Raw genomic sequence first — 13,125 nt, 5'->3', positions numbered from 1 at the left:
TTTTGTAAATGAAACAAGTAACAACTTCATTTAACTATTAAGAAGTTTTTGATGTACGCTTTTATACCGACAGTTAAATTGTCATTCTTGGTTCCACTTTTCGCAGCCATACGACCCTGAAATAACTCAATGTTTTATGAATGTGATTTCTAAGGTCTGTAAATGCATACTCATAGATCAGAATACAAACCAAATAGGAAACAAATATCAAATTAAATTACAATTACACTAGCTTGAATTAACAAATACAAAAATTAACTATTCAAAACCAGATATGTAGTTGCATTTTTGGTAAATGAGGTTGTCCATGAAAAGCTTCCTCGCTCAATTGAAATCTACCGGTTTGTAATTGTGATACAAAATACAAAAGATCACTATTGCAGTTATGACCGTTGGCACCATCAACTGATAGTGATACAAAATAAAAAAGCAGGAGGGTTCAAAGACAAGGAGAAATCAACAATTTGTTAACCTAGACCGCCACCAACTAGAAGAGAATCTAAAAAAATGGTAACAATTGATTTAGAAATGTTGATAGTTCTTTGACAGGAAAAATCATTGTGTGGAAAGTTGCTGTTGATGTTTCTGCTTCAATAGATGGATCATGAATGGAAGAAGAATATGAGAGAGTCTTCTGTTATGGTACGCATGGAATATTCAAAAGAAGAAACTAGTTTTGGTATCACATAGGAGAGAGAGTCAGTGAGGATCGGGCGATTAAACCGGTATTGACTCAGTGAGAATCTTAGTAAAAACTTCGGCTCTGTTTTGGGTTCTTCTTCTCCATTTCGAGTGATGTAGATCATTTCTGTTGATATGTGTAGATCCTCTCTGTTGATATGGAGTCAAGGTCCTTGAAAATTGATAATAAGAATTTTGAGTTTCAAGTTTACTGTAGAGATTCTAAACCTCCTTTTAGAATTATCGAGAGGTCTAATGGGTATGTCAATGGATGTACAATACCTTTTGATAGAGTAGAATGTCTTATTAACTCTATTGCGGATGCCGAAGCTGGTTTTAAGGCTACACGTTATCCTTTTTGGAGAATATCACTGGGTAATGGAGCTTCTTTACTCATTCTTGGTCGTGCTGACTCGAGGGGAAGATATCTTTCTCTTGATTGGTTTACCGGCAACAGAGGTGAAAAGGTCCATCGTATTTTGATTCCAGAAGGAAAGAGAAGCTATGGGTGGAGTAATTTTGTTCTTCTACTAGAATACTTTAGGGATAAATGTCTCCATCCAATGCAACCAAATTTTCATCCGAATCAAAAGGGAGCTTTTAATCTTCTCAAAGAGTCTAGGACTCTAGGCCTTCAGTTATTGCTAACAAAGACAAACCAACAAACATTAATAACCAAGTGAAGTACTCTATTTCTCCATTAGTAGATGGGATTGATATTAACTTCAAAGGACAAGCTAGGGATTTCGCAAAGTGGGTTGATGGTATTATATGCAAGCTGGATCAGGAACCTACAGTGGAGAATGGTGGAGGATCGAATTAAAGCCTCTTTTCATACTCATGAAAAAATCAAAATCCATATTTTTGGTCCTGATGTGGGAATCTTATTTACCTCATCAGCAAGAAAGTATGATATGATCATCAATCAGAAGAGTATAGAATTCCTAAGCGGAGAAATTAAATTCATGCTGTGGTGGCCATCTGTTAACGCCGCTAACCCAATTTTATCCGATAAAATAGCTAGGATTTCTCTTGTAGGGGTTCCTTTTCACCTTTGGTCACCAGGAATCATTGAAGGTCTACTCATGAAGTTTGGATCGGTTGGAGATATGGATTTCAGTGATCTTAAAGGGATTAAAGTTAATCTGAAAACTTCTCTATTGATCAAAGATCTTCCGAGGACGGTTGTATTGAAGGAAGAAGGTCTTTCTTTTACTGTTGCCTTAGTTATTCCCGACATTCAACCGGAGAAATCGGTGGGAGATCGGAGAGACCAAGTCAACCCGTGGGAAAAGAAGACGGAGGCACCACCGTTGGATCAGAATTTGTCATTCATTAAGGGAGCAGATGAAGGACAAATTGTAATAAATGCTGGAAACGGACTTGACAGGGATAGGAGGGACGATGGTACTGAGGCATTTATGAAAAGTCAGCCTTGCAACCGGCGTCAAGAAAAAGCAACCAGCATTGGTAATCAAAATAAACGACCCATCCCCAATCCGACCGTTGACAAAACTTTAGATAATCGAAAGAAGAAAAAGAAGAAAAAGGGTGGGCCATCATCTCGGCTCCAGAACAAGACATTTTGAAGGGATATAATCACAAATCAAAAACATTTTGGAAACGTGTCATACCCTCCAATGATATAGACCCAAAATTTTCGGGGTCACTGATTAGTGAATCCCAACATGTTGAAAAGAACACCCAGTTCCTCAAAACGACCGAAGCTCAACAAAAGTTAAAACAAGTTGATCCGTTAATGTTCCCATTTATCAACGAACCAATTGCTGAGGAGGTTCAGGTCGAGGAAATCTTTCCGGGAGGTGAGTGCTCTAGTAGGAATTTAGCTATGCCAGAAAATTCCCACACTAGTGAAACAAGATTTGTGCTGCCAGGTCCAGCTTATACTCCTAATGAACATCGTGATGATAGTGAGATTTTTCAGGATTGTGAGGATAACCCATTGGTGTTGAGACAGGTTAATAATAATTAGAAATCTTCGAATCTATTGCCACAAGTTCAGTCGAATCCTGTTTCATCAACTTCTGGTACACAAGCTGTTCGTCAATATTCCACAAAGATTGATGAAGAATTCAAAGAGTGTGAGGATATACATCAGTCGGCATTGGTGATTAGCACGACACAAGACTTTGAAAACTCGTTTGTTTGCATTCATGTTGTGCCCATTGCCCAATTGGATTCCTCATCCTCTCATTACTCGCCTAATGAAGAACATCTCTCTAATAACGAAGACGGCGGGGAAGAAGAAGAATTTTTCGATGTGGATCATGAGGATGGCAGTAAAGCAGGGGAACATTGTATTACCGACAGGGAAATGCTATTGGAACGTGAAAAGGCCAATCTTTTTAAGTCAGTCCGAGCAGTGGGAAGTCTCATGGGTCTTCCTTTGATAGAGCAAGAAGTTGAGATCCACGAGAGCGTTATGCAGTCCCTAAAAAGCTTTTTAAATCAGCCTCATAAGATGCATAAAGGCAAAGAAAATTCCTCAACTAATGTAGGAATAACTGATGATTCCTTGGAAGGGGTTCAACTGATGATTCAACAAGGTGAAGAAAGTGAGCAGGAGTATTTTTACACTGAAGAGGATGATGACACTAGCGAACACACGGAAGATGAAGATGAGATGGAAAACGATCCGATGGGAGGTATAGAAGAGGGCTCGAACAGGTCTGAAAGGGAACGAAGAAGACTCAATTGCAGCATGATTAGTTCAGTCCCATCATCGACAAAGGAGGAAAGAAGGAACCAAGCAAACACAAGTAAGTTCAAATGACGAACAAAATCATATCTTGGAATATAAAGGGTTTAGGAAATGATCACAAGAGGGTTTCCATAAATCCTGTTTTGAAGAAGTGGAAACCTGATTTTGTTCTTCTTCAATAGACCAAATTGGAAGATTTTACTCATCATATTAGGAGGGGAGTATGGAGCAAACCGGGATTCAACATTGCTTTCTTCCTTCCATAGGTACTAAGGGAGGCATTTGCATTATGTGGGACGGAGATAAGTTTGAGCTTTTGGACACTTTGGTAGGAATCCATTCTCTTTCTTGTCTGTTCAAAAATCTATCGAATCATTCTGTTAACTTTATCTCGTCAGTATATGCTCCGAACGATAGAAAGGATCGAAGAGTATTGTGGTGTGAACTTGGTGAAGTGCTAGGTATTTGGGATGTGCCAGGCTGTATAGGGGGGATTGGAATGTGACATCTGCTCTCGAAGACAAGAATAGGGATGGTATCATCACCAGAGCTATGCGTGACTTCAACAGGTTTAAATCTAACTTTGATCTTGTTGATATTCCTTTAAGTGGTGCAAAATACACATGATCAAATTTCCAAGAAAATCCAGTGTGCACTAGAATATATAGGTTTTTAATGAATCAAAAGTGGTATGAGTTTTATCCGGGATCTTTGCAAACCACCAAACCTAGACCTGTCTAAGACCACATTCCGATTATGCTCTCCACAGATTTTACTGACACAGGTCCTAGACCTCGGAAATTTGAGACAATGTGGTTGGAACACGATGATATTAAAAAATTGGTACAGGAATGGTGGGATAGTTTACACTTTACAAGAAATCCGGGGTTTGTTTTCTGTAAGAAGTTGAAAGGGCTCATGGATTACTTGTCCGTCTGGAACATTGAGACATTTGGAAAAGTGAGCAAGACGATGGATAATCTCCTCATCGACATCAAAAATCTTGACGCAATAGAAGAGCAAGGGGTTGCAACAGAGGAAGATAGAATCCTAAGGATCAACAAGAAAAGGGACTGCATCAGATGGGCAAACTTAGAAGACAAGAGGATGAAGAGCAAAATGAAGGACTACTGGATTGAGGAGGGAGATAGAAACACTACCTTTTTTCATTTGTTTGCAAATGGAAGAATAAGGAAGAACAACATTGGATGTCTGAGAATCAACGGGGATCTCACGGAAAATAAAACAGAAATATTCTCTCATCTACAACAATTCTACTCAGATTTATATAAAGAATACAATGTTAATAGACCTTTTATGGAGAATTTGGAGTTCACAACACTAGATGGGGAAGAAAGTGCCATGATGGAAGGACCTATTACTGAAGTCGAGATTAAGATTGCACTAAAGTAGATGGACTCCAACCGGTCTCCTGGGCCAGAGGGATTCCCAGTTGAGTTCTACATTCATTTTTGGCAGACAATTAAAGAAGATTATACCGCAATGGTAAAAAATTTCGATGAGAGAAATTTCATAGACTGGAGAGCCAATAACACTTTCGTTGCACTTATTCCGAAAAAAGACAGTGTGGAGGATGTGAAAGATTTTAGGCCCATAAGCCTCATAAAAATTTCCTATAAAATCATTACCCACGTGTTGTCTAACAGATTGAAAAGAGTCCCCCCAAAGCTTATTTCGGATTCGCAAGCGGCATTTGTGGCTAACAGACAGATTGTAGACAACATTCTCATGGCGAATGAGTGCACTGATTCGAGAACAAAAGAAGATAAACCAGGCTGGTTATTTAAGTTGGATGTGGAAAAAGCATACAACAAGGTTAACTGGGTGTTCTTAGACCGTGTGATGCAGAAAATGGGGTTTGGTATCAAATGGAGGAGGTGGATTCATACATGTGTTTCAACTCCACACTTCGCAATATTACTCAACGGTAGTCCGGACAGTATGTTTAAATCTACAAGAGGGTTACGACAAGGCTACCCTTTGTCTCCATTTCTGTTTACAATGGTAATGGAAAGACTGTGTCGGATGATAGATAAGTTAGAGCAAAATGGTATGTATGAAGGTTTCAAGGTTAATCAATATGGAAAGCAGGTGACCCATCTTCTCTTCGACGACGACACCCTGTTCTTCTCAAACGACTCTCCAGACACTACACCATTTTTTCCGATTCGAAACGGTTATCAAGCGTTACGAATCGGGGTTGTAACTGTTCCAGACCGTTACGATAAGGGGTAACAGCGAAGAGCCGTTACTACGTGGCACTGTCGTAACATGCGAGAGCCGTTACAAATTTATTTAGTAACATAACGTTGTAACAAGCTGAAGCCGTTACGAATTTTTTGCAACAGTAAAAAAATTACTGCTGGTCAACCTTGCCCTGGTCAAAATCAGTCAGCAATGACCAATTTTGACTAGGTCAAGGTTGACCGGCAGCTCATTCTCGGCCGGAATACGCCGGAATTCAAAACCACCTGCATACACCTTTCATTTATCCTTCACAATCAACAATATTTTTTTTCAATCAAATTCATGTTCATTCAATCAATTCTTATCACATTCAAATGGATTCATACAAAGGATTCATACAAAATAGAACTTAAATTCTTCTAAGTATCAAATAGTAGGGGAATGTATACAAATTCCCATAAGTATCAGTTCATAGAAATTCCTATATTCACAAATTTATATAACTTAGACTGTACATAGAAATTTACTGCAAATTTTCTATGTTCACAGCTAGAGCTGCTAAACCAACTTGAAGCTGCAAATTTTAAGACTTCAAGTTCGAAATCCATGCATAAAGTTATAGATGAAAAGTATCTGCTAAGTTTAAACTTCCTAAGCATATATACCAACCTATGTTAAAAGCAGTCAAAACTTCAAAGAATTATAAATTGGGGAGAAGAACAATGAGAAATACTTACTGTGGTTTTGTAATAAGAACAAGCCCATGATTTAGTCATCAAGAGCTTCAACTGGAACTGCAACCACTGATCCAGGACATCATTGTAATTGGTCCTGAAACAAACCAAAGTCCATAAGCTTTCTCGCACGCGCAACAAACAAAAGTCCCGTAAGAAACATGGAATCTAGAAATATACAAGTTAAGTACTTACCCGGTATTCTAGCAGGTACACAAGTTGATGCCAATCCAGCTGTAGTTCACTTCCCACCAGCATAATACCTCGCAAGTTTAAATTGAAGGTCAGAAACCACGCCTCTTAAACTTTATAGTACAAATATAACCAAGTGAAGTACTTACCAGGGATTGATATTTCCACGGCTGGCTACTGCTGCTTCAGCTAGCCTTGCGAGAAGTCCCCTGTGCATTCACATATAACAGAACAAAATCCACCAACACATATACAGATAAATGATGAACTGAAAGTGCATATCCATTCATAAGCCGGTTTATGTTCACATAATTCAGGAAAAAGTTACATCGGACAAAAAAAGTTGCTTCAAGTAAAGCTATTCTTATGCAAAGCTGCATAAGAGTATGCGTATGAGTCAGCATACATACAAAAGTGTGAACTGCAAAAAAAAAGGGAAAATAAGCCTAAATACTTGTTATGCAGCACTGCAGAAGTTGCTTCAAGTAAATATATTCTTATGCACAACTGCATAAGAGTATGCGTATCAGTCAGCATACATACAAAAGTGTGAACTGGAAAAAAAAGGGGGAAATAAGACTAAAAATTGTTATGCACCACTGCATAAGAGCATACGTAAAAAAGTTTGAACTGCATAAAAAGACCAAAAAGAACCATATGAGTTGATGAAGATACTACGCGATGCTCAAAAAGGTTGACACATCAAAAAGAAAGAGATGATGTGTCGTAACTTGAGAGGCACATATTTGGATGAAGCACATATCCTCCAATTCCAACGTCTCTGAAGGTCGCTGCATACATGTTGGCACTCACAGTTAGCTGGCTTGGAAATAGTATCGATACACACCTTGGCATGATGTAAGGGTACATGATCTCCGTGAATTATTTCTCCTAAACCACCATTACAGATGTTACCAGTTGCAACCACTTGACCCTCGAAGTTCAGTAATGAACAACGCGGCATGCCATGTACTCCTGATGCAGCTGGTGAACTCGTCGCAGCTTGTGGAGATGATAGAGGTGAAGCAGAAACACCCTGTGGAGATGATAGAGGTGAAGCAGAAACACCCTGTGGAGATGGAGCTTTTGAGGTGCTGGCCAAGTTTGAGCCAACTGATGCTGGCATTGCAGATTGGATATCTTGAACTATGTGGCATAATTTGCCAAGTCCTTCGATTAGAACCCCCACCTTGCCACCTAGTTCTTCCACCATTTGAGTAACACCAGCCTCCTTCTGTTTCAACTCATTGACCTTGTGACGCGTAGGAGGAGAAAGTTGGACTTGTGTACGAGATACAAGACCAATAGAACGAGCCCGTCCTCTAGTATCCTTTCCAAAAGCCGCAACAAGTGCAAAAAGTTCCTCTACTGGAAGACCTGCATCCAGTTTTTCTTTGATCTCTTCTTGCGCCTTCTTCAGCTTATCCTGTTGTGCCAAGCATAACAATCGAGAAAATTATAATATGTTTAACTAAAAACAATGAGAAGACTTGAAATAACTGAAAAGTGAACTGACTCACAGCATATGGCTGGGCGCTAGGTAAGACTGAACCACTCTCTTGTGTATGAGCTTTAAGCCACACATCCTCAGGACTGACCTCTACATCAGGATTCTCGGCCTCCTACATTTACAGAGATCGAGACAAGTTGTGAATATATCAGAGTTTGAGGCATTATTGAAATACAACATAGATGGGGAAAATTGTGAATGTAGAAGAGATCGAGAAAAGTTACGTACCAATTCAGCTCTGACCAAACAATGAGGTTTGCGACCGGAACAATGTGTGTAGCCATATTGTTGTCTTTTCCGCTTATGATCAATTCTACTTTGCGTTTCCTTTTCTTCTTTTTCATTCTCACAAAATTTTATCCAATCCTCTTCTCTTACAGTTGGTGGAACATGTAGAATCCTTTCTTCATGAGTAGGGTACAAATCATAATGATCGGTACGTAACTCAGTTTTAAATCTCCTCCATGGACCAGCCATGGACTTCTGAACAATATCATTCGATGTTTCAGGGATATTAAATTCGTCCTGTAAAGTCAGATCTCATTAATGGATTACTGAGGATACAACCACTATAAAAGAAGTTAAAGGAGTGAACAACAACTGAGGATACAACCCTCATTAAGGTAAGTTTTGTACCTTAAGGGTATTCCAAACATCATCCTTATGCTTCTGAGGCACAAGCTTCCAGTTTTTGTATGAAACAGGCACATGTGTACGAACCAATGAGCCCTTCCGGTGACCAACTGTCGTGCAGTTCCTGGAAACTGGTTGTCCATACTCATTGACGACTACTGCTATCATATCCTGGAAAAAAAACAAACATCATGAAAGAAAATATTGCACAAGAGAAAAGATCACAGAACAAGCGAATAAAACAAATAACACAATCAAATAATAAGCGATCAAATAAAAGAAAACAAAAGCAAAACAAGAGCAAAACAAAGGTATTCGTTCTTTTTATAGATATTCGTGAAGCGCAACACATTGCAAAGGTGGCATCAGTTTCATTTCAAATAGAACCAATTGAAAGAAACTTTTTGAAATTCTCATTGTCAGTAAGAACTGATTGATAAGCTTTAGGAACTTCAAATTTATCTACTGAACAAGTTAACCCCTGATGTGAGTGCAACACCACGGACCATCCCTCATCTGTAAGATCCTTCGAGTAGAACACTTGAGTCGCTTCAGATGAAAGAATAAACGGCTCATCGTACACTCTAACTTTGTTTTTCATCTTGGATAAGTTGACTTTTATAACCTTTGAAACTGCATCAACCTTGCACGCATTTTTATCTCCAACACTAACCCAATCACAACAGAAAACAGTTTCTTCAAACTCCATGTAATTGAAGACGATAATCTATTTAATAACTCCATAATAAGTTATTTCGGCTTCCTCGGCCGACTTCGCTTTCAGTCTTGTAAAAGATTTCATTGATACACCACTGTTTTGGGATACATTCTTCGCCTCACAACCTAGTGTGCTAAAAGTAAAGCCATTAACTTGGTATTTCCTGTAGGATCGTGCCTTGAAGAGGGGTCCTTGCACGAGTCTCCAAAGTGTTGAATCAGTCTCTTTGGCTTCTATCAACTATAAAAGTGCATGTTGGAGTTAGTATCACAACCAAAAACATAACAAGTTGGGATGAAAGATTTAAGATATCATGTTACCTCGTCGCGCAACCATACATGAAAACTCTTTGAGGTCTGCTGACCATTAGACATGTCGCCGCTAACATAGGAATAATACTTCCTCCAACCACATAAAAATAGTATCAAATAATGAAAACATCTTAATGCATCAATGAAACTTCTATCTCAAATAAAACCAAATACATAGACATTGATACTTCAAAGAACAAATAAATATCATAACTCTAGCATACTACACAACAATTTAAAATTCACATTGAAGCAGTAATGTTTACCTTCGCTAGTCATCTATCTCAAAATACTTAGATAGGATCCAGCTGCGGCATTGTTCAAATTGTACTTGAGTTAAAGTCATACTCTTTCCAGTACTTAGAGGCATCTCATCTGCAAACTCATAGTCATCATCTAAAAAAGCCCGTCGAGTATGTTTATGAGTACCATCACCATCATCTGACATGCCATCCATAAGAAATAAGCTAGCTTATCGCAACGAATAACCTCTCTCAATGCATCCCTCAATGTACCTTTTATTGCGCACCAACCCTTTAAATCCTTTCATTAACCTACAAAGAATAGTAAAGTGTAGAAGCTGTCAAGGCCTTATCAAGCATGATTCTTATACTAAGTTGTCAACTTCATAAAATTTCAGAAGAAAAAAACTTCAAATATAAACTTTCTTAATCAAAGTATCTTACACTCAGCACCTGACATTCCATATAACATTCTCAAATTCAATTTAATCTATAAAGAAAGGGTTTGTACCCTCCATATCAGCACTAGCATAACACACATAGTAAGATGTTAAAAGACACAACCTTTCAATAATGAGAACTAACAGTTCCACTCCTTTTTATGGTTACCATTGGATTTTTATACTACTGTGTTAGTCCAATCATGCATTTAACAACTGAGTTCCACTAAATAATTACAACACTAGAAATTTCTAATAAGGACATCACGGATTCGCAAATAGTATATTCACGAAATAAAGTCATCCTCTAGCATAAAATAAATTAATCACGACAGCACAATAAACAAAATTGCTAAACAGGGGAAATAGTCAAGTGGGAAATTTACCTCTCAAAGGGGTACATCCACCTAAATCTGACCGGACCGTAGATTTAAGCTTCATCTGCCAGATGAATCATCAGGTGGATACTAATGACAAAAAAGGATGGGGGAAAGTATTTTTCTAGAACACACATCGCTTCCACCAAACTAGCTTTAGCTTGTAAAAGATGCCCTCTGTTAATAACCTTCGCACATAAGATATTGAAAAATAAACTAATCCGGAGAAGAGCAACTCGCAGATCTTCAGGAAATGAAGTTGCAATATGAACAAGCAGTGGAAACAAAGACTGCATCATAACATGGTAATCATGAGACTTTAAATTCTTCAACTCCGGTGGATTTATACCAACGTTGTTGCGAAGATTGGAACAGAAATTTGAAGGCACCCTTAAATTCTTCAAAACTGTACATAAAGCAACTTTTTCATCCTTTGTTAAGGCAAAAGACCCATCTTCTATTGTTGTCTTGCCCGTGTAGTCATCCTCTTTCAACCATAACTGCTTTTTAATCCCCATAGCTTCCATATCTTTACGTGCATTAAGACCATCTTTTGACTTACTATTTCCCAATACAATATTAACAATGTGCTCAGTTATATTCTTCTCGGTATGCATCACATCTATACAGTGACGAACTGTGTTCGCTCCCCAATACGGCAAATCATAAAGAATAGACCTTAGAGAAAATAAAGAGTGATCGGAAATTTCTTCATCAGAATACCCTTCAGTCCCTCTTTTACGTTTATTTGATGATGGTTTTACTTTACCCTGTTTGCTTTTCAAATTAGCTACCATCTCTTGAACTTGCAATCCTGGTAGTGGCCATGTATCTTTACCATGCTCAACTCCTCCATTGAAGTTTGTTTTATCATCTCTAAACTTGTGTTTCGTTGGCAGCCATCTTCGATGTCCCATATAACACAACTTCTTACTATATGGCAGCCACTCAACATCTGTTTCTTCTCCACAACTTGGACAAGCAAAATACCCATGAGTTACACATCCAGAAAGAGTCCCTAATGCTGGAAAATCATGAATTGCCCATAAAAACCTAGCTCTCATCAGAAATTCAGAACCGGTGAAGCTGTCGAAAGTCATAACAGGGCGGTTCTTGACATACAGGACACTTCAACAATGAACTCTTATCCTTCCAATAGAGTATACAATCATTCACGCAAGCATCGTAGGTTACATAATCCATCCCCAACTCTTGAATTATCTTCTTGACATCTGGAAACTTACTTGGCAGGGTGTTTTCTTCGGGAAGCAACTCTTTCATCAATTCTAACATTGCAGTCATACCATTATCTGAAATTGCATACTGAGTCTTTATGTTGTTCACCATTATCGCTACATACAACGCCGACTTTCCTTTAGGACACGAAGGATACAATGGTACTCTTGCTCGCTCGGCCGCTGATAACTTTTTTTTACAACACTCCTTGGTCCCAACATTCTCATCCACATCCACATTTGTTGTAACATTCTCATCCACATCCACACCTGCTGTAACATTCTCATCCACATCAACTCCTGCTGTGACATTCACATCCATATCCATAGCAGATGTAACATTCCCATCCACATCCAAACCTACTGTAACATTCCCATCCATACCTGCTGCAGTGTTATCCCTATGTCATGATCGTGCTTCTACCGAACTTTCACCATGATGACGCCATGTTGTATACGTCAAACAAATACCATATTTGAGCAAATGCAATGATATCTCACTAAGTGAAACTGAACCTTTTCCATTCATACAATTTCGACAAGGACATGAAAATAAAACCCTCCCACCACCATTATTCTTGGAAAACTGTATAAATGACCTCACACCTTGTATGTATTCACCAGACTTACGGTCACACTTCATCCATTTCTTGTTCTCATCAGATGACATATTACCCTTCAAAATAGACTTTATAGGATCAAACCAAGTACTTATTCCTAGTGGTGGGTTCGCCGAAGCCCTCATGAAAACGACAGAAACATCCTCTCAACGAGGAGAGGATGAGCTACAAGTAGTTCATAGAAAACAGAGTTCATACATATGGTATGCAAGTTTTGTAACATTGTCTCAATTAACTGACTCACATCACAATTTTTTAATGATGTTATATTTGAAGGTGAATATATTTCTACAGATGGACAAAAACAGACGATTATGTTCAAATAATGTACGTAGTCCTAGTGATAGGGTTGTCGAAGCCCTGGCCGAATAATTTCACATGCTAGTTTACATAAAACACCATAATCTTAACATGCTATAAAGAAAAAAATTAATTCATACTAATTGAAACCCTAAAACTGAAATTAAACAAATCAATTCATACTAATTGAAAACCTAACAAT

Source organism: Papaver somniferum, unplaced genomic scaffold (assembly GCF_003573695.1).
Source record: "Papaver somniferum cultivar HN1 unplaced genomic scaffold, ASM357369v1 unplaced-scaffold_152, whole genome shotgun sequence".
Lineage (NCBI taxonomy): Eukaryota > Viridiplantae > Streptophyta > Magnoliopsida > Ranunculales > Papaveraceae > Papaver > Papaver somniferum.
This window is presented reverse-complemented; position numbering follows the sequence as displayed.